Below are 24,400 nucleotides of genomic sequence, written 5' to 3'. Positions count from 1 at the left end.
GATAATGGAAATTTCATGAGGAGGGCTTTGTCCAACGTCTGGATGAACTATAGCCTGATAGATAGATAGATAGATAGATGAAGTGTTCTTTAAAAAAAAAAGTTAGGCTTTATCCCGCTCGTAAAATATTTGTCAATCGCTGACATAATGATATTGTTAGTTACAATAATCCGATTGTGATTTTTAAGATTACTTTTTAAAAAAATGAAGTAAATTAGAAATAAGATTACATTTAGATGATGGAGAAGGGGTGCAAATACTCACGTGTAATTGTAAACAGTTTTTCTCTACTCTATTTGGAGGGGCCCCTTCCATCTACTCTTTATAGAGATACCACCTCTTCCTTGAGAATCTGTCTACATTTCCAATCAGACGCAATTTTGGAAAAACCAAGTACAGGTAAATCAAGGAGTGTAATAACTCTTTGGGTATATACTTAGAAAACTACAGCGAATAACGGTGAGTAAATAGAGCGTGTTCAACGTTAAATGGTAATCAGTGTGCGCAAGAGGAAATGGGATAATCCTTTTAAGTCAACCTAGTGTCGACATAGACTTTTGGAAAGTAATCCTGATGGCTAAATTATCTTCAAAAGCCATTTAGGATTAGTCAGGTAAAGATCTTTCCAAATGACAAAAATATGAAATAAATATATTAACAGCATTATTAAAAAAAAAGAAATATATGTATATACATCTATATACAAAAAACAGGTTGACTTTGAAAGATTTTCCTAGTGTCTTTTGTACAAACTACCACGCAATGAACGATGTGGTCATTATAGTTACTGTGCGTTATTCGATGTTATCCGAGTATTTGCCTGTAATCAGTTTTCCTCGGTCGGATTGGCCTTTTAATAATTTTCATCTTATTACAGAAAACAAATTATTTGCGCATATACATACCTTATTTTAGTTAACCTACAGGTTTGCCTTGCATTCACCCGTTTGCTTTACCGCCTATGAAATAATCAAAAATTGATTCTTGTCCCGTGAATAATCCAGAGGGCAGGGGACTTGTCCGTACTCCTTGTCGTAAGACAATTTCGAAAATTAGCAAAACGTTTCAGATAGTGACGGCCTACGTGCATAACGTTTCGATCTGAGTTTGACAAACATCAGAGTGACCCGCGCGCAACCAATCAGTGTTAGATGTAGTTATTTGCAAAGTAAAATAAATATTACCTGATATCACTTACAAATGTACCGGTAATTATGGCCAAAGTTCGTTTTTATGGTTAAATATTAATATTGACAACGTCACATGATAGATTTTATTACCTGACGGTGTTAACATTCTGCTGAGTAGGCTATAACATTTTTCATTATGAAGCGAAAGAAAGATCATCTAAAGCAGCAGATGAGGTTTCCTTTTCTTGTAATGCTTTAAGACTTAAACGTTATACCAATCATTAAGCCTATGAAGGCAAACTTGCCGAAAACTGCAGCTAGTAGGGTAACAAATTACCTGTGAGAAGCTCGTGTCACAACTATTTCTCTTCTACTAGCTATGCAACAACCGAGCCTGTGCCATCATTATTTTAGCTATACAAACAAGTATTTCCTTAGGTCGAACCATTTGATCAAATACATTTATTCAGTACACGTATCATTATATAACATATTTTTCTTATCTGTCGTGTTCAATTATAAATGGACACTCTTTATTAGCTTTATTTTCATTGCTATTATTATTATTATTATCATTACTAAATTTAATATATTGCCCTTGATGTTATCAATTTTATTTTTCATTGCTATTATTATTATTATTGTTATTATCATTAAATTTAGTATGTTCTCTTTGTGTTTTTAATATTATAATCATTATTCGTATTTTCAAACCCTCTCCCTCTTTCTCTGTCTCTCATCTTCTCCTCCAACCCATCTCTATCTCACCCTCTCCCTATCTCTCTCTAGCTATGTCTCTCTGTCTGTATCATTTTATGCGAAGTTGCCATGATATCTATTGTCTGACATCAATATCTAGCCATGGGTGAAAGTAACCGCGCTCCGTGAATAGAGCGTGTTCAACATTTAATGCGACTTAGTTTGTACAAGAGGAAAGGGGAATATCCTTCGAAGTTAACCTAGTGTCGACATAGACTTTTTGAAAATAATGCTGTGGTCAATTATCTAAAAATCCACGTAGGATAGGTCATGTGAAGATACTTCAAAATGAAAAACAATAATGAAGTGAATATATTAACATAATTATTTTAAATATATATAAATATATATATATTAACAATTCACATTTAGTGGCGGCCTACTTGTCTCGTATAATAATTATATAAGGGTTATCAGTGCCAATATTGATATTTCAAATCATGACTCGTGCGCAACCAATCAACATACGACGCAGTTGTTTGCAAAGTTTAATAACCCTGGCATTATCTGATATCGCTTTAAAATGTATGTGGTCAAAGTTCAATTTGTATGGTTCAATATTAATTTGTATTGACTACGTGTCATCACTGGTTAATACTAGCCTTATGTCACGATTACAGAACCGTTGTGCTGAGTTGGCCATAATGTTTTTTTTCTGAAGTGAAATGAAGATCATCTAAAGCAGCAGATGATGTTTTACTTCACTGTACCAGTCGATAAGGCTATAAAGGCAATTTTCCCATAAGTTGACTCGGTGCTAAATGTTTCCTCACGAACTTGGAAGAAAGAAAAATAAATAGTGCTCCTCCCCCACCCCCTTATTCGCCGGCTGGCTGATTCGACGCTATATATTTTCTCAAGAATTTGGAGGAAAACAAAATTAGTTCTCCTTGAAATTATATAGGGCCAATATACAAGGGTCACGCCAGGCCAAAATTCTCAGAGGACCCCTGAGCTGGCAGAAAAACAAAATATGGGGGGGGGGGGGGTTCCCAGGGCCAATATTGAGGGTCCCAACTTAGGCCCCGACAAAAACTCAATTTGTTTTTCCTGCTAATTCAAATGCGAGACAACATTTACCAAAAACCGCGATGTAGCGAACCAAGCCCGAAAAAATAGCAAATGCGAGAAGTAAAAACATGAAGGCACCGTCAAGCATGTCGGCAAAGCTTCCGAATTCGGCTGTTAGTGGATTCATAGAATCAGTTCCGTAAAAGTGATCGTAAAAGTCTAATTTGTTCAGAAAATTACACACTTTTATAGTCAGAATCTGGCTAAAAGCACTCCATTCAGTTTAACATACATGTGCGCAGAAGACGAACTGTCAGTCAAAGTTGTGATTATTGTTTTTTTTCTTCAATTTGCGCATAACTATATCCAAATTATACCGAAAATAATTAGTCTGATGCACATCGTTTATTAGTGGCACACAAAGTTCGTAGCTGTGACACTATATAGACAGATTGGATAGATATGTAAATCATTGAAATTATAATCAGTATACGATGCGAAAATGATTCTTCTCCAGCTTCCGAATACCGTCCTGATTACGGGATGCAAATTTTATTCAATGCTTTTGCAAAATGTGTGCGTGAGATTTGGTTTGTGGTGAATTTGGGAGGCTAAACCGCAATTTAGTGCGACCCTTGCCCTTATATTCTGCTCTACAAAACAAATCTGCCGCAAACTTCAGAAATTTGTGAGAGGATGAGATAAAACGGTTCCGCTGGTATTATAAGTTAGATATAAATTTATTATTTACCTTTAACATGTACTCATAAAAATAAATGGTCAACGATAAATTTTCTAATCTTTAGCAAGTGTCTCATTTGAATGAAAAATTGCTTCAGACCACTATTTACGTCATTATTAAGCAAAAATATAGGGACCTGCCAGTGACCGCGCTCCGTGAATAGAGTGTGTTGAACATTTAATGCGACTTAGTTTGTACAAGAGGAAAGGGGAATATCCTTCGAAGCCAACCTAGTATCGACATAGACTTTTTGAAAATAATGCTGTGGTCAATTATCTTAAAATCCACGTAGGATAGGTCATGTGAAGATACTTCAAAATGAAAAACAATAATGAAGTGAATATATTAACAGAATTATTTTAAATATATGTACGATTCACATATAGTGGCGGCCTACTTGTCTCGTATTATAACCATAGGGTTATCAGTGCCAATATTGATATTTCAAATCATGACCCGTGCGCAACCAATCAACATACGACGCAGTTGTTTGCAAAGTTTAATAACCCTGGCATTATCTGATATCGCTTTAAAATGTATGTGGTCAAAGTTCAATTTGTATGGTTAAATATATTAATTTCTATTGACTACGTGTCATCACTGGTTAATACTAGCCTTATATCACGATTATAAAACCGTTGTGCTGAGTTGGCCATTATAAAAAAAAATTTTCTGAGGTGAAATGAAATTCATCTAAAGCAGCAGATGAGGTTTCACTTCACTGTACCAGTCAATAAGCCTATAAAGGTAATTTGCCCATAAGTTGACTCAGCGCTAAATGTTTCCTCACGAATTTGGAAGAAAGACAAATAAATAGTGCTCCTGCTTTTGCAAAATGTGTGCGTAAGATTTGGTTTGGGGTGAGTCTGGCACGCAAAACCGCAACTTAGTGCGACCCTTGCCTATATTTTTTGCTCTACAAAACAAATCTGCCACAAACTTCAGAAATTTGTGAGAGGATGAGATAAAACGGTTCCGCTGGTATTATAATTTAGATATAAATTTATTTTTCACCTTTAACATGTACTCATAAAAATAAGTGGTCAACGAACAAAATTCTAATCTTTAGCAAGTGTCTCATTTGAATGAAAAATTGCTTCAGACCACTATTTACGTAATTATAAAGCAAAAAACATAGGGACCTGCCAGTGTCACAAAAAGGTATCAAGATATGCTCATCTAACCGTATTTAAATGCCTACCCCCCCCCCCGAGCTTTCGCCCCTGGACCCCACATCAATTTACGCTCCGCTCGCTTCGTTCGCTACACTCTACCTGATCATAAATACGTTAGCCCCCGCCCACCCCCACTTTAGAAAACGTTCCGCCGGGCCTGAGACTTACATTTTATTTGTTTAAAGTTTGAACCCTTTAAAGAGCTATTTATAAACATTTTCTCAATTTTTCACTTTCTCTTTTTCGTATTGTTATTGCCCCCCCCCCCACCTCTTTTACAATTATTTGTATATTGCGCCCTAATCACATGCAGCCCAGGGTAAGTTTAGCTCCAACTTCAAGGGGCATATGTTCTATCGTGGTAGGGGCATGCGTTCATTTTGATGGGACGTTTTTTAGGGGTGGCATCAAACATTGTTATAAAAGCCTGATTTGACTTCTACTCAGGCATATTGATGGAGAGGGGAACTGCAGTGATAAACAAAGCACACACAAACACATGTAGGCCTACATCAAAGAAAAGTCATGTGTTTTAATTTGCCTTAAATGAGGGCAAACGATAACAGATAAAAGGGGGAAAATCCTTGTCACAGGAGGGGCATTGTTTTTGTCACATAGAAGGGTTTTCTACAGGAGAGGCACTTTGGAAAAAGGGTGCAGCAGCCCTCTTCTGGTTCTGCTGCTGCCGAGTGAAAATATTAATGAAAAAAATAAAAAATTGATAACTTTTTGTATGTCGGTGGATAGCTAACTATTAATTTCGACTTCATTAACTTAAGCCAATTTATTCATAATGACAATTGAATAGATAAAGCAAATAAGTAGAAGCATATTCCAGCCAACTTATTTATTATCACTATGCTCCTTTCATGATAATAATTAAGCATGCTTTCATTTTTAAGGCCTATTGTGTTAAGCTGGAATTTTCTTTTGGCTTTATTGAATCCTCATGGGGCCAAGGCTAAGGCATCCAAGACCAATGCATGAAAAAAAAAGGCCGGATCCTTAACCCTAAAAATGCCGGGCTATTTGAGGTCTTAATACGACTGGGGGTGGGAGCATTATGGCCCCTCTAAGAACTCGGCCGTAAAACGGCCGATCGCCCCCCCCCCCCCCGGCATTATTAGGCCTAGGGTTAAGAGAAGGTCGAGTTCTGGGAAGAGGTGAAACAATTTGTGAGCGTTATCATTGTTATTATGCAAGTGTGGAAGTTTTTTTTTTTTTTTTTAGTTGTTCCCTGAAAAGAATGGCTCTTCAAAAATATTTTTAATATAGCATGGCCATGTAACAGGATAACAATCGGGACGGATTTGTATGGCACATGTTCGTGTAGTCCCATATGCATCTTTCTGTGTACAGTGCTTGTAACTTTATCAAGACTTGGCCAAATTTTCTTATCATTTTGATGATTCCAGAACCTTGCAGTAAACACCCATACTTATATGCTACATGATCAACTTTTCCAATCGATTCCACACGCTTTCTTTTACAATGCAATCGCATGACCAGAACTCAACTTTATCTTTAACAAGAGTGTCTGTTCGATTTTAACATTCACTGTTCAATATTGATGACTCTTGTATTTTGTATGAAGGTACAATATCTTCATTTATGTCTCTATATATACTATGTAAATACCACAAATTTCCATCGATATATATGGACAATAATCATGAACCTTGAGATCCTTATGAAATCAGAAAATCAACAATAGAAAAAATGAATAATTATCGTCGATCATGACTACATAATTATATTATATGCGCCACTGGTCACCTCTGGCTATGGAGTAGCACAGGTTGATCCTACTGGCAGGGCACTGAATTCATGCGTGGGAGGGGACGCCGGCCTTATTGGCTTTATGAACTTTGAGAAAATAGTGCCCTCGGGTGGAGAAAGACGTTGGAGGGGGTCGCATCGTCTCATATTTTATCTTTAATTTTTAAATCTCTAGTTGAGCCACCAATACTTTCGGTAAGCCATCAAAGAAACATTAGGCGAGTGTACTTCTTCTTCGATTGAAAAAGGTGAACAAAATGTGTATTCAGGATGAATGATATCAACATTCAATTTGTTAGAACGGATCCATTGCACAACCAACTAGATCGCAGGTGCAGGCAATGGGGTCTCGAGACGCATCTAGTGTCAGCGTCAAGGGTGTCGATTTGTATCCGTGGTTGGGGGGGATGATAGGTGCCAAAATATTTTCGGCAATGGATCAAAGCAACCAAAGTGGTAGAAGCGTGTGGCAAGTTGCACCCCTCTAAAGCGCGTAACCAGGATTTAATTTTAGGGGGGCGGTAGTGAGCACGCGAAGCGCGGTTCCTAGGTGGTTGGGTGCAGGGAGGTGGAGTCCCCCCCCCCCCTCCGCGCAAAGCGCGGAAGCTTTGACGTTTCACTAAATTATTAGAGAAAGAAGACGATTCGTTGGACCGTTCTCGACTTTTAATCCTTGTTTGAATCAAATTCCCCTGACTATTCATTAGATTATTAAAGAAAGAAGACGATTCGATGTACCATTCTCGACTCTTGATCCTTGTTTGAATCAAGTTCCCTTCCTCCGCGCGTAGCGCGGAAGCTCTGACGTTTCATTAGATTATTAAAGAAAGAAGACGATTCTATGTACCATTCTCGACTCTTAATCCTTGTTTGAATCAAGTTCCCCTTCCCCCGCGCCGGCCGCGCGTAGCGCGGAAGCTCTAACGTTTCATTAGATTATTAAAGAAAGAAGACGATTCGATGTACCATTCTCGACTCTTAATCATTAATGTTTGAATCAAGTTCCCCTTTCTCCGCGCGTAGCGCGGAAGCTCTGAGGTTTCATTAGATTATTAAAGAAAGAAGACGATTCTATGTACCATTCTCGACTCTTAATCCTTGTTTGAATCAAGTTCCCCTTCCTCCGCGCGTAGCGCGAAAGCTCTGACGTTCATTAGATTATTAAAGATAGAAGACGATTCGATGTACCATTCTCGACTCTTAATCCTTGTTTGAATCAAGTTCCCCATCCCCGCGCGTAGCGCGGAAGCTCTGGCATTTTATTAGATTATTAAAGAAAGAAGACGATTCGATGTACCATTCTCGACTCTTAATCATTAATGTTTGAATCAAGTTCCCCTTTCCCCGCGCGAAGCGCAGAAGCTTTAATGTTTCAATAAATTATTACTCTTAATCCTTGTCTGTATTCATTTTCGCCCATTCCGCGCGTAGCGCGGAAGCTTTCACGTTTCATTAAATTATTAGTAAAAGAAGACGATTAGTTGTATCGTGTACTTTGACGTTTCATTTGACGTCTGAATTCAGTTGCCCCCCTAACAGCTTTGCCCTGTTTGCTAAATTATTAAAGAAAGAAGACGATTCGTTGTACTGTTCTCTCTATTAATCCTTGTCTGAATTCAGTTTCCCCACTGAAAAAAAAGTTGTGTCACAAATAAGTTGTGACATAATACTCTTTCTCCAAAAATGAAAAATGTTTTAGGAAATATCAGGAAATAAAATGAGTGAAAAAAAAAAAAAAAAGATACAATGACGTGAATTTTAAAAAGGGTGAACGGAAACAACATAACAACTAGTGAACTATTTTATAAGTGATACTAATGTCCGAAAATCTTTTTCCTTGTCTCCGATCTCATCACGAAATCGTCACAGAGTTCATCTATGTTTACACTGTCCAGGATTGTCTGATGTGCATTGCAGATTGCTACTTTCGTGCTTCGCGCTTAACATTTAGCTCGTTGCTTTTGATGCTGCGTCTTTGCATTTGGCGCACTGCATTTCTATGATGCTGTTGATTGAACAAATTGAATAAATTCATCAATTCCTGATGAAGCCGTATGAGCGAGAATTCAATTTATTCTTGTCTCATATACGGTTGTCTTATTTACTTCGTATATATGTATGTATTATGAAAATGAGATAGCAAAATGTGTATATTGATGGTCATCTTGCGAGTAATAACCATTAACTACTCTCATCGGACTCTCATCATTAATTTTTCTCTTCATTTTTTTTTATTTTTTATGGTGAATTATTGGGGGGGATGATTGTACAGGCCACCCCCCCCCCCCACCTGAAATATTGGGGGGATATATCCCCCCCATCCCCCCGGGACCGACACCCATGGTCAGCGTACTGTTTCTTGGAAATACACACACACAATGACTCCTGGCCCACATTCATTGCTTCACCCCAAACCTTGGTACAAGAGGATTTTGATAATACCTTTTGAAAAGCCTGCTTTTGAGTCATCCTTGGCAGCACAATTATGGTATGAAAATGGTATCATTAGACATGTTCTTAGTTCTTCTTTACAATTAAATATGATTTAAGGTCACATAAGTCATAATTCTGTAATTACAAAATATCAAAGTTGGGTACATTTTTTTTTGTAACGCACTGCATAGAAGGATCAGTTCTTGAAGATAAATAAATGGGGATGCTATATATAGAGCGTGAGGGAGGGGTGAGGGGCTATTTTTTCAAGGACGAAACACGGTCTTTGTTCTCGTCACAATCTATATTCATTACATTGATTTATTTGAAGTTTTATTTCTACAGAGTAGCATTCTACGTTACAAAACTACTCACCACAATGGCCCTGTTGGCCTACACAATAATATGATAAAAGATTTACATTATAGGGGGAAAAAGAAAATAAAGCCAAACAAAAACAACAACAGCAACCAAAATATTTAAATATAGCAGCTGATATTGTAAAAGACATAACTAGACCCTATATACCCTCTGCACATTGTATTTAATCTTGATGAATCACCTTGACTTGTCAAATTCGAAGAAGATTGATGTGTTATATTTTAAATTCCCATATTATGTATGGTGATTACATTTACAACACTCTTTTTGTTTGCTCTCTTAGGTTCAAACTCCACCAATCTGCACCTCTGAATTTTCTGTTTCCTTTTAGAACAGTAGTTAATTTATTTTGTACTTGAACCAACACATATGCTCTACCTTCAAGATCTATGCCACACGGATTCAAGTAGCTGAAGTTTATGATCACATTTTGTAATTCTCTCATCATCAATCTTCCCGATAAAGACATCGCCAAGCTTCATCTGCACATATATATGTACTTACGCGTCCACGGATGTTACCCAGGCCTATTACAAGGAGGGCGTTGGCATATTAAATGCTCTTTTACAACAATAATCACCTTGCAAAATGAAGGGTCTTCTTTGTGGGCTTTTTGAACTTCCAGAGTGCAAAAGCTAACTGGGGAAATTCCTACTCATGGCATATAACATGCTTTAACATGAGTACCCAAAATGAAGTAGCAGACCAGTAAGATTGATAATATTTTTCTAGTCTTTTTCGTCTTCTTCTTGTGATTAAGTCTGCCTCCTTCAAATTGACTGAAGATTCTTGCAAACTATGTGCATTTCTGTGTGAACCGCAGTTTACGTCCATTCGAGTGCTATTTGCATTTGCAGTTTATTTACAAATATTTACAAGCTCATGTATTAGGATGGAGAAAGACTAGCCACAACCGTCTGCAGACGATTTATTACGGAAGGCTCCAACAGATGGCGCTGCAACAGTTTCTGAAGGCAGGGAATTCCAATTCCTTAACTGTTCTCGGAAAGAAGGAATGCCGATGCGAATCGGTTCTCGAGTATGGCATCTGATAGGAATGTGGTTGGGTAGCTCTCGTCGACTTGTCCTGAGCCGGAAGATGAGCGAGATTGTTGTGTATTTAATACATTATGGTTAGTCTGTCATTCTCTATGCGCTCTTGTAGAGTGGTCCAGTTAAGTACTTTCAGCAGACTGCTGACACTTGAGGTATTATGAAAACGATTCAGATTGAATCTCGCAGCTCTTCTTTGCACCAATTCAACTTTGTAAATGAGGTTTTAGGAGGCTGGGTCCCAAACAAGAAGCACACTCTAGTCGAACCAACGTTTTGTAGGCAGTGGCTTTAAGGTCAGAAGATTTGATACCTAGATTGCGTCTTAGAAAGGCAAGGTCCATATTGGCTTTGTTGACAGTATCCCCTAAATACATGCATATGCTCCATTTATCCATCATTTTCTTCAAAATTAAGATTTTCTGTGAATTGTAGTAACGTTTTGGAGGTTAAAATCTCAGATTATCTTTAACGTGGGAAAGGACTCTATTCCAAACCTACATGTATCTCTGGAATATCTATGAAAAATGTTGTGCATCATATATCACTCGTCTGGAGAAAAAAATAAAAACTCCCTGCACCCTTTCTATTAGTCACGATAGTATACGGTGTCTTCTTTTCATTTTATTTTATTTCATCAAAAATATTTGTGTCTGAATGTAAGTGCGCAATTCGTTTTTCCGAATAATAAAAAGATATCTCAGCATTCCCATCATTCTCCGAGTAGGCTATCCATTAAATAACTCCTTAAAGGAATAAGACATGGTGTGCATAATAATAGGACTAGATAAGGTATACAAATGTACAGTGTATATAGAATCCACCCATGTATGTGCCTTTCCCCCTTTTCGCTGTCAGCAAAATCATTTTGCATCGCCCTATCCGAAATGTTGTAGAGGTACCATACAACAAAGGATACAAGTCAGGAGGTTTGTTCACTTCTTATTCAGGAGTGAGGAGGCGACACAAAGTGGATACGCCAGTGCCCTTTGGCAACGCATTAATCCTTAATTCCTCGGAGAGCACGTCAGACCGTAGGTATCTTGGCTGCTTACAAACATACACATGCTTTCTTAGTATGCTTTCTTTATAGTACTCGGGCATAATTAACCATCAAACCAAACCAGTGCATTCATTTTCTTTTAGTCATGTTGATGCATTTGTCTTGGTCATGGGCAAGATTATGACAAGCGGTTGGAAGAGGCGAGGGGGGGGGGGGGGATATCCATGCCCTTATTTTTCTTAAACATCACAGAGTATGGAATAACATTTTATTTATTGCACTCGACACTCATTTCCCCGTTTACATTACTAAATGTGTTCCCATTGAGCCATCGTTTACTTAATATATCGAGATGCTTGCCAACATTAGGAAGAAAAAAGTTATCCACAAAAACACAAATTTCGGCTCATAATTTATATAATACACATTACGTAACTCAATGAAATTGAAATCAACTTGGACAAAAGTCTAAATCCAGCGTCGGGTTTTAATATTATAACAATTCGGGCATAAACAAATTGACCAAACATTGGTTTAAGAGAACTTTGTTAGGCATATTACTACCCAGTATTGCGTAAACCTTATCCAATTTGGAGTACATTATTGCCAGTATTGTGTAAACGCTTACTCTCTTGTGAAGTGCTTTGCTGCATCGAGATTAATACATTGCTTGCTTTTACAAGAACGAAGCAGTGAGATTCACTCTTGGAATATTCATCGATTTTAAGCAAGCAATTTGTACACATTTAATCATAATATACTACTAGCAAAACCCTCTTATAATGGCATTCGAGGTTTGCCTCTTGCATGGCCTACACACAGGGAAATAAAAGGTGTTCTTGGGGAGTAAAACGAAATTGGAAAAACAGGGCGCCCCCTATTACACCTTTTAGGAGTAAAACACGGAAATACGCAAGGGTGTATATTTGAGGGATGTAATTTTACACTCTATTTTAGTCAGACGAGCTCTGATTGGCCAGTGCATATGCGCATGCGCTACAGCAATGGCGCATCGTGTCAATATAGATACTGCCAAATGAAGAAAAATTAGCATAATTCACATTTTTTTGTCATTTTAGGGGAATTATCATGTTTAATTTGGGCATATTATTTGTGTGAAAGTTATCCGATCAAGAATAAGGGGTTGTACCGAAGGTTATATTTGATAATTTAATGAAATTAGCAGAAGTGTTGTTTTACTAACTAGTACGTAATAATCTTCTTATATGTGTAAGTAAAGGGAAGATATTCGGTAAGGCAGGATTGTGTATTTAGGTAATTCCATTACATTTGAACCGATACGTCCGGCCATAAGTTAGTTCTTACAATCTGCACTTGTGTTGAGTTCACACTAATTGTTGTTTAGGTAAGCATTAAAGCCTTTCAACATATAACTCGACATTCTGGTCTGATTTCTTTAGAGCAGTGGAACGTAGACAAAAGGGTGAGAATCAGTGACTGTTAGGTGATTACGAAGCATGGATGATTGATTGCTCGAGGGATGATGATTTGGTTGATGCTGTGCAGAAAAGGGTGTAGATTTACTCCCCACAGGATGTGGAATCGATCTTAAAGGGTATAAAATAAACCCAACGGGTGTAAATTTGAACCCATTTTTCATGAAAATGGAACCAAAAGGTGTTAAATGAGCACCATTGGGTGCAAATTTCACTCCTTAAAGGGAATACAATCATAAACTTGGGGTGCAAATTTACACCTTCTTATGAAAAAAAAATGTACTCCCTACATTGGGGAGTAAATTTACTCCCTGAGGGATGTCACTTATGTGACAAGCAGTTACTCCCTATAGGGAGTCAATTTACACCTACTTTTCTCTGTGTGTATGAAGGACTATCTTAGTAACCGATCTCATATTGTTCAATGTGGTCATACGCTATTTGAATGGAATAAGATAAGATGTGGTGTTCCGCAAGGATTAGTACTAGGGCCAACTCTGTTTTTATCTAAATAAATGATCTGCCATTAGCAACTTATTATTTCAATGTGCGGCTGTTTGCCGATGATTCTAACATAACTCATACTTTTACGGCTGACCAGAGCAATATTAATGTGGATGGAGTAATTAACAACACACAGAATAATTGGTGTATTGCTAACAAAGTTACAACTAATTTAATGAAAACTTATTTCATGTTGATAAGTAGAAAGATTTAAAATAGGTATTAAAAGGTAAACTGAAAATAACTGGAGAGAAAATCAAAGAGGTTGATGGGGCAAATCTGCCATGGAATAGTCATAATCGTTATGTAAATCAGTGTATCAGGATTGCGACATTTTGTTCCTAGGCGCACTTTGACATTATCCATTATCGTATAAAACATGGATGAAACCACACATGTGGGGAAAAGCTATATAAGGTTAGCCTATCAATAAGCATATTGTATTCACAGAAAATGGCAGTTCGTGCTTTTTTTTTTGCATTTAGAAACTGAAGAACTCATACAGCTCAACTCCTTTCATATTCGATCTGCTTAATACAAATTTGCCTCATATTTTGATAGATTACTGTGATTTTCTAGAGTATAGCTACTCCAGAAGGTGTCTATTGCATGCGGTTAGTTACTTGATTACCTATTAGTGTCATATTCTGTTACAACACATTGTTGAACAAATCATAAATCGAAAATCCATGCAAATATTTTGTGTATAATTATGTACACAAATTATATTTCATATTCTCAGTTTGTATCTTGTAAGACATTGTTAAAGTTATCTATTTAATGGTAAATCAATTTCTTTGTTTTTGTTTTTGTTTTGTTTTCTGAAGGTGACTTGTACAAAATACATTTGTGTACATTGTTTAGCTTTAAGGCGTTAGGATCGTCTAGCACATAATATTATCCGGCCCATTTTTACAAACTAATATTTTCTCTTCTTGTACATATAAATATCGTTGTATAAAATGAACGGAACTTATTTGCTGTTGGTAAATAAATCAATCGGATACAAAAATCTAATAAAAATGATGTATAAAAGTGATGAACATGAATGTGAAAATAACTTACATCAACAATCACATCAAATGAATTTAATTCAACATTTGAAAGCATCTATATAGAAGGAACGATATGTGTTAGATTGAATATTATTTTTTAAATGATGAAAACGATGGGCTCCTGTTGCATGCAAGGCCGGCCTTTCCTCGGGGGGGGGGGGGGGCAGCCGGAAACGCAACATTCAAGACGTATTGATAGCATTCTTTGCATTTTACCAACACACTTTGACAAATTACATTTATTTTTGCGACGTAGCATAGCGAGCGGCCAAGACAAATAATATTAGATTTAATATTTTTGTTAATGAAAACAAAGGGGTTTCGATTAACTTCCTGGGGGGGGGGGGGGAGAACCGGGAATTGCAACTTTCAAGGGAACATAGTGACAATATATAGACGTATTGATAGCATTCGTTGCGGTCTACCTACGCACTCTGTAGTTTGAATGAGCACACATGTGAATTTAAGTCCATTTGCCCGTCCGCTCAAGGAGATAGACAGTTGGTTCTAGCCCAATTAAAAAAATCACGTGGAAATCACGTCAATATCCAGGTATCGACTTGAAAAGATTGACGTTATTCAAAAAGTGTAAGTGCGTGTGTGTGTGTGTGTGTGGGTTCGCGCGCGCACGTGTGTGTGTATGTGTGTGTGTGTTTTCAGGGGATCCAATATCCCTTCCAAAATTGAATATTTTGTAAGTTTTTGCATTTCTGTGATGTACAGCCATAAGTGTTCCTTCTGACACTGGTTAATGGGCTTTTGAAAAGGTGTGTGTGTGTGGGGGGGGGGGGGGGTTACGGCGCGAGAGATCGCATTTTATTTTCTAACTGCAAACAGCGCATGCGCCTTACACCAACACCCATAATTCCGATATAAAGTCTTCATTGCAACTCAAATCTCCCTTTCAGAGGTATAGCTCACCGGCGATGGTCAGAATTAATTCTCCTCCAGGCTTCTGATGAGAAAGAACATTCAATTTATCGTTCACCGATCTTTTACTATTCCCAATAACTTCGAGTGTCGCATCCATGATTGTGTGAAGAATCATCGATCGGCTCGAGAAAGTGATGAAGTATGCATCGCCGCTGAATTCAAAGTCTTTCAAACGTAGCTTTTATTGAAAAAAAACTGGCAAATCTGGAAGAGAAACATCAAACGAAGAATCTTTCTCCTGTCGCTGAGAGGAGGGAGAGGAGTAATCATGCCTTTTTTCCCTTCAGTAAGATTTCAGGTTGCCATCAGCTGCTTCTTTTGTGTTTTATTCCGAAGAGAAACGCTTGCAGGTAAGTCCAAAATGTTTTGTGATCTATTTCGATCTCATGGTTGTAAGATAAAGATGATTGTTCAAACGGAGGTGACGAGTTATTCCATAGAAAGTTATAATACCACATTTATAAAGCGCCTGTTCATTAGATTCAAAGCGCATATAAACAAGAATTGTTAACAAACAAACAAAATAGGGAGAACATTATCATACGAAACTTATATTAATTAAAAACGAGGAGGAATATTTCGCCAAATAAAGGACAAAAACAGTGAGAATATGGCAATTCTATAGCTGGAGCAACTTGAAAAAAATACTTCTTTGCAAGTATGTCCAGGCACTGCAACATAAAAATCAACTTGCGATCATGATAACAAAAATGTATCTCCATTCTTGCTCAATTGATGATATCTTACCATGGATTATTATATGTAACTTGAAATTACTTGCATGTTGCAATTTATTGTACAAATACAATTGAAGTAATACGATTTGTGGAGATAAAAATAATTGTAGTTTTTCTGTTAAAGGGCCCGGATGTTGACCAACGCTTTATCTTAGAAATTAAAAATTAGAATCTTATTTGCTAACACTAACCCTAATCCTAACCCAAAACTTTACCCCAATCGTCTTCTTTCTCTAATAATTCAATGGGCATATGGAAACGTTGTATCATCCGCTCAATGTGACTTGCGTGCATAGAACAAATAAACATTTGTCCATGAAAAAGTGAAGTTTTCTAAAATGTGCGTTTCTTTCCAGCAATGGGGTGCCCGGAAGTCACTCGGGTAACATTTCATAAAGTATAATATAAAAAGACCATATGCAAATTTTCTGTACTTTTGTCGGAAAAAAATATATTTATCCAGCACAATGTCGTCTCTTTTTGCGTTGGAGAAGAGCAAATAGCGAGTTTCAATCACACTTTGGCCGCTCTCGCAAGCTCTCACTCGTTTTTTTTTTTTTTTTTTTTTTTTTGGGGGGGGGGGAGGGGGGGGGACTACAAATTGAAAATACATGTTGATATAACAACATCCAGATAAGGCTACTCTCCGCTCCCCCTACTTCCAAATCCTGGAAACGACTCTGATTATATATATATATATATGTATCTGTATGAGCATAAAGCAAGTCAAACGAACATTGCCTAGATAACGAACAGCGGATCAAAAGGGAGAGTGTTGAACCCCTTTTTTCAAGGGGGGGGGGGGGGGTTGGAATTATAATTTGGACATGCACGTGAATATAATCAAATCAATGACCGGGGACAGTTATCTCGAAACGCTGGGACAAAGGCATTAAAGGCCTGCATGTATCTATATAAAAAAAAAAGTTGCCAGGTCCCCACTCAAGGATGAATATAATCATATGACGATCATGTGAGCACAAGTCTTTTTTTACACCTGTTTGTGTAGTCATAATCTTTATGTGTAGAGTGCGTGTTACTTTACCAAAACTGGGCCAAATTTCTTATCATGTTGATAACACCACAACCTTGCAGTACACACAAATACTATGTGCGACATGATCATTTTTTTCGAAATCATTACACACCGTTTACTTCACAATGCAATCGCATGACCAGAACTCAACTTTGTTCCTAGGCGCACTTTGACATTATCCATTATCGTATAAAACATGGATGAAACCACACATGTGGGGAAAAGCTATATAAGGTTAGCCTATCAATAAGCATATTGTATTCACAGAAAATGGCAGTTCGTGCTTTTTTTTTTGCATTTAGAAACTGAAGAACTCATACAGCTCAACTCCTTTCATATTCGATCTGCTTAATACAAATTTGCCTCATATTTTGATAGATTACTGTGATTTTCTAGAGTATAGCTACTCCAGAAGGTGTCTATTGCATGCGGTTAGTTACTTGATTACCTATTAGTGTCATATTCTGTTACAACACATTGTTGAACAAATCATAAATCGAAAATCCATGCAAATATTTTGTGTATAATTATGTACACAAATTATATTTCATATTCTCAGTTTGTATCTTGTAAGACATTGTTAAAGTTATCTATTTAATGGTAAATCAATTTCTTTGTTTTTGTTTTTGTTTTGTTTTCTGAAGGTGACTTGTACAAAATACATTTGTGTACATTGTTTAGCTTTAAGGCGTTAGGATCGTCTAGCACATAATATTATCCGGCCCATTTTTACAAACTAATATTTTCTCTTCTTGTACATATAAATATCGTTGTATAAAATGAACGGAACTTATTTGCTGTTGGTAAATAAATCAATCGGATACAAAAATCTAATAAAAATGATGTATAAAAGTGATGAACATGAATGTGAAAATAACTTACATCAACAATCACATCAAATGAAATTAATTCAACATTTGAAAGCATCTATATAGAAGGAACGATATGTGTTAGATTGAATATTATTTTTTAAATGATGAAAACGATGGGCTCCTGTTGCATGCAAGGCCGGCCTTTCCTCGGGGGGGGGGGGGCAGCCGGAAACGCAACATTCAAGACGTATTGATAGCATTCTTTGCATTTTACCAACACACTTTGACAAATTACATTTATTTTTGCGACGTAGCATAGCGAGCGGCCAAGACAAATAATATTAGATTTAATATTTTTGTTAATGAAAACAAAGGGGTTTCGATTAACTTCCTGGGGGGGGGGGGGAGAACCGGGAATTGCAACTTTCAAGGGAACATAGTGACAATATATAGACGTATTGATAGCATTCGTTGCGGTCTACCTACGCACTCTGTAGTTTGAATGAGCACACATGTGAATTTAAGTCCATTTGCCCGTCCGCTCAAGGAGATAGACAGTTGGTTCTAGCCCAATTAAAAAAATCACGTGGAAATCACGTCAATATCCAGGTATCGACTTGAAAAGATTGACGTTATTCAAAAAGTGTAAGTGCGTGTGTGTGTGTGTGTGTGGGTTCGCGCGCGCACGTGTGTGTGTATGTGTGTGTGTGTTTTCAGGGGATCCAATATCCCTTCCAAAATTGAATATTTTGTAAGTTTTTGCATTTCTGTGATGTACAGCCATAAGTGTTCCTTCTGACACTGGTTAATGGGCTTTTGAAAAGGTGTGTGTGTGGGGGGGGGGGGGGGGGGTTACGGCGCGAGAGATCGCATTTTATTTTCTAACTGCAAACAGCGCATGCGCCTTACACCAACACCCATAATTCCGATATAAAGTCTTCATTGCAACTCAAATCTCCCTTTCAGAGGTATAGCTCACCGGCGATGGTCAGAATTAATTCTCCTCCAGGCTTCTGATGAGAAAGAACATTCAATTTATCGTTCACCGATCTTTTACTATTCCCAATAACTTCGAGTGTCGCATCCATGATTGTGTGAAGAATCATCGATCGGCTCGAGAAAGTGATGAAGTATGCATCGCCGCTGAATTCAAAGTCTTTCAAACGTAGCTTTTATTGAAAAAAAACTGGCAAATCTGGAAGAGAAACATCAAACGAAGAATCTTTCTCCTGTCGCTGAGAGGAGGGAGAGGAGTAATCATGCCTTTTTTCCCTTCAGTAAGATTTCAGGTTGCCATCAGCTGCTTCTTTTGTGTTTTATTCCGAAGAGAAACGCTTGCAGGTAAGTCCAAAATGTTTTGTGATCTATTTCGATCTCATGGTTGTAAGATAAAGATGATTGTTCAAACGGAGGTGACGAGTTATTCCATAGAAAGTTATAATACCACATTTATAAAGCGCCTGTTCATTAGATTCAAAGCGCATATAAACAAGAATTGTTAACAAACAAACAAAATAGGGAGAACATTATCATACGAAACTTATATTAATTAAAAACGAGGAGGAATATTTCGCCAAATAAAGGACAAAAACAGTGAGAATATGGCAATTCTATAGCTGGAGCAACTTGAAAAAAATACTTCTTTGCAAGTATGTCCAGGCACTGCAACATAAAAATCAACTTGCGATCATGATAACAAAAATGTATCTCCATTCTTGCTCAATTGATGATATCTTACCATGGATTATTATATGTAACTTGAAATTACTTGCATGTTGCAATTTATTGTACAAATACAATTGAAGTAATACGATTTGTGGAGATAAAAATAATTGTAGTTTTTCTGTTAAAGGGCCCGGATGTTGACCAACGCTTTATCTTAGAAATTAAAAATTAGAATCTTATTTGCTAACACTAACCCTAATCCTAACCCAAAACTTTACCCCAATCGTCTTCTTTCTCTAATAATTCAATGGGCATATGGAAACGTTGTATCATCCGCTCAATGTGACTTGCGTGCATAGAACAAATAAACATTTGTCCATGAAAAAGTGAAGTTTTCTAAAATGTGCGTTTCTTTCCAGCAATGGGGTGCCCGGAAGTCACTCGGGTAACATTTCATAAAGTATAATATAAAAAGACCATATGCAAATTTTCTGTACTTTTGTCGGAAAAAAATATATTTATCCAGCACAATGTCGTCTCTTTTTGCGTTGGAGAAGAGCAAATAGCGAGTTTCAATCACACTTTGGCCGCTCTCGCAAGCTCTCACTCGTTTTTTTTTTTTTTTTTTTTGGGGGGGGGGGGGGAGGGGGGGGACTACAAATTGAAAATACATGTTGATATAACAACATCCAGATAAGGCTACTCTCCGCTCCCCCTACTTCCAAATCCTGGAAACGACTCTGATTATATATATATATATATGTATCTGTATGAGCATAAAGCAAGTCAAACGAACATTGCCTAGATAACGAACAGCGGATCAAAAGGGAGAGTGTTGAACCCTTTTTTCAAGGGGGGGGGGGTTGGAATTATAATTTGGACATGCACGTGAATATAATCAAATCAATGACCGGGGACAGTTATCTCGAAACGCTGGGACAAAGGCATTAAATGCCTGCATGTATCTATATAAAAAAAAAGTTGCCAGGTCCCCACTCAAGGATGAATATAATCATATGACGATCACGTGAGCACAAGTCTTTTTTTACACCTGTTTGTGTAGTCATAATCTTTATGTGTAGAGTGCGTGTTACTTTACCAAAACTGGGCCAAATTTCTTATCATGTTGATAACACCACAACCTTGCAGTACACACAAATACTATGTGCGACATGATCATTTTTTTCGAAATCATTACACACCGTTTACTTCACAATGCAATCGCATGACCAGAACTCAACTTTATTTCTAACATTAGCTATATAGTCATATGAGCTAATAGTGCCTAGGTAATCAACGGTTAAACAAGGGAGAGGGGGTTAAAGTAGGTGCGCAACTTTTTTTTGTTTGGGGGGGGGGGGGAGGGGGAGGGACTACAAAGTGAATATATACATGTTGATATAGCAGCATCCAGGGAAATTACCGTCTACTCTCCGCTCCCACTTTTTCCAAATCCTAGAAACGCATCTGATTATATAGATTTCAAACATTGCTGATATCTCGTATTCAAAATAATATTTAGGTGTACACGACCTGTTGTATATCTCCTAGATTAAATACAACCACATATACAAATTTAAAAAATCTATGTATGTTTATTTAAATCGCTATATAATCTCTACAGTTTATCTTCATGTATGCTTTGATAATGCATAAACATTTCCATCATAAGCGATGACGGCAAAATGTTGCAAAGCCTCTGTTCATTGTCTCGTTGATGATCTACACACATCGACCCCCTTCCGCTTCCCACCGCTAATTCCCGTCGATGACTGTGTACATCTTTCTGAGACAAAGCATGATTGTCCAAAGGTGCGAAGCTCTTTTTCTTGGGTTGATGAATAGCCGAGTAGGCATACGGCCTTTGTGAATTAACTACCCCTAATTCACCAAACATAACTTTTTCTTAGTACATATCTCTAACACGGAATAAGAATTAAATTATATATTTGTATACCCAATACAAGACCCAAGAGAACATCGTTTCGAATGTTGATAGATATAATGTGACAAACCATAATCAAACGACTACGTACGAAATTTACTGTAACTTTTCACGTTTATCTGTATTAGCATAAAGCAAGTCAATTTGTAAACGAACATTGCCTAGATAACGAGCAGCGGATCAAAGGGGAGAGGGTTGAACCTTTTCTGTTAAGGGGGGGGGGGTGGAATTATAATTTGAACATGCATGTGAATATAACCAAATCAATGAGCGGGGACAGTTATCTCGACACGCTGGGACAAAGGCATTAAAGGCCTACATGTATCTATATTTAAAAAAAGTTGCCGTGTCCCCACTCAAGGGTGAATAATTATAATCATGTGAGCACAAGTATTTTTTACACCTGTTTGTGTAGTCATATATACATCTTTCTGTGTAAAAAGCTTGTTATCAATTACTTTACCAAAACTGGGTCAAATTTCTTATCATGTTGACGAAACAAGAACCTTGCATGCAGTACACGCCAATACTTTATGCGAAATGATCAAATTTTTCGAAATCATTCCACACCGTTTCTTTCACAATCGCAATCGCGTGCCCAGAACTCAACTTTATTTTTAACTGTAGCTATAGTCATATTTGTTTTGCAGTTGTCGCATTCCGACGTACTCCTAAATAAAAATTGTTATTAAAAAAATATCGTAGAACCAGATTTTAATCTAGTTGAAATAATCATTCAAAGAAAGTTGAATGTTGAAAGTTCAAAGTTAGTTGAATGTTTAAAGTTCAAAGTTAGTTGAAATAATCATTCAAAGAAAAGCAATCATGCAAGATAAAGGTATGAACGAGAAGATGTGATGACATCTCTCTCGCTCGCTTTCTCAGTGCCATTTTCCATCTTCATTTCTGGAACCTTTTTTCCGTTTCGCTATTTGCTTTTATTCCGAAAGTATTCCTTTGGATCTTGAGAAAAATTATTATACCATAACCTCGATATGGAGAGAAAAACCACGAAACGATCGAGCGCCTGATGACATCGAAATAAGAAGAATATTACCGTACAATAATTATAAAAAGTAAAACATCATGACAAAAAATGGAAATTAAAGAGGAATTCAAAGCGAGTGGGGAGGAGTTGATCGGAGAGACAAATATCATAATAATTAATAACCATATGCCCAACTTTCTCTCTCTCCTTTTTTCTTTAGTGTCGTTTTCAATCTTCATCCCTCATAGTGTTTTCTGTTCCGCGATTTTTAATGAGATCGCGTTTCGACGTAACGTTTTTTACTCCTAAATAAAAAAAAGCTAATCATAATTATAAGGTAGAAACAAATTTGACCCTATATTAAATATTCATTCAAATATATAACAATCATGGACAGATAAGGAATGATAAAAACATGTGATTGAGTAAAATGTCACCGACGAAAAGATGACATGAGAAAAGATTGATTATCTCTCTGTATCTCTCCATTCTCTCTCTCTCTCTCTCTCTCTCTCTCTCTTTCTCGCTTTTTTTTCTCTCTGTATATATATATATATATCTCTCTCTCTCTCTTCGTCCCAGTCTCTATTTGTCTCGCTCGCTTTCTCAGGGCCATTCTCCATCTCTGTTAACGTTTTGCTTTCTGCTATTTGCTTTTATTCAGTAAGTATGTATTCCTTTCGATCTTGAGATAAATTATTATACTATAACCTCGATATGGAGAAGAAAAACACGGAACGAGCGCCTGATGACATCGTAACAGAAAGAATATCACTGTACAATAATAATACCCCAAAAAATAAATTGAATATGCATCATGACAAATAATGGAAACTAGAGAGGAATCCAGAGCGGGTGGGGTGGGGTTGATCGGAGAGACAATTTGCATAATAATAAATAACAATGCGCCCAAATTCCTCTCTCTCTCTCTCTCCCTCGTTTTCTCAAAGTCATTTGCAATCTACATCTCTAATAGTGTTTTGTGTTCCGCAATTTTTAATGAGATCGCGTTTTGACGTAGCCTATTCTACCCATATATAAAAATAGCTAATCATAATCATAAGGTAGAACCAAATTTGACCCTATATTAAATATTCATTCAAATATATAACAATCATCGACAGATGAAGGAACGATAAAAATGTGATTTAGTAAAATGTCACCGACGAAAAGATGACATGAGAAAAGATTGATTATCTCTCTGTATCTCTCCATCTGCACTCTCTGTCTCCTCTCTCTCTCCCTGTTCGTCTCTGTCTCTGCCTCTCACTCTCTGTCTCGCTCGCTTTCTCAGGGCCATTCTCCGTCTCTGTTAACGTTTTCCTTTCTGCTATTTAATTGCTGCGGCGCTACAAGGAGACCAAGTGGTGATGATGAAGATGATAAACCGCATCTATACGGCATAGCGACATTAATTCCCGAGAATGTTAACTGTACACACTGTGCAGGAACAGACTTTAATGTTTTATGCTGAAAAAACAAACCAAACAAACAAACACTGCAAGTGCTATCTGTATGAAAAACGCATATCGTATTTGAATGGTTATGAAATAAATAACAACTAAGCATTGATCTTTAGATACAGGAATTTCAGAGCTTGCACGGCTTTCTAAAAGTGTCAAAAGAAAGTCTATACTTGCAGACTGGACTTCTCACCCTCTCTGTCATGCCTTCTCTTCCCTTAATTCCCCTTTTTGCTATTTGCCATTTTATCGTATTGCCAATGCCAAACTGGTGTCAAACGACCATGTCATAAATTATGTCTTATTCATGGTGCGGTAAAGCTATGGTCACAACCCCGA

This window comes from Strongylocentrotus purpuratus, unplaced genomic scaffold, assembly GCF_000002235.5.
Source record: "Strongylocentrotus purpuratus isolate Spur 01 unplaced genomic scaffold, Spur_5.0 spur5_scaffold_21, whole genome shotgun sequence".
Taxonomy (NCBI): Eukaryota; Metazoa; Echinodermata; class Echinoidea; order Camarodonta; family Strongylocentrotidae; genus Strongylocentrotus; species Strongylocentrotus purpuratus.
Note: the sequence above shows the minus strand (reverse complement) of the source record.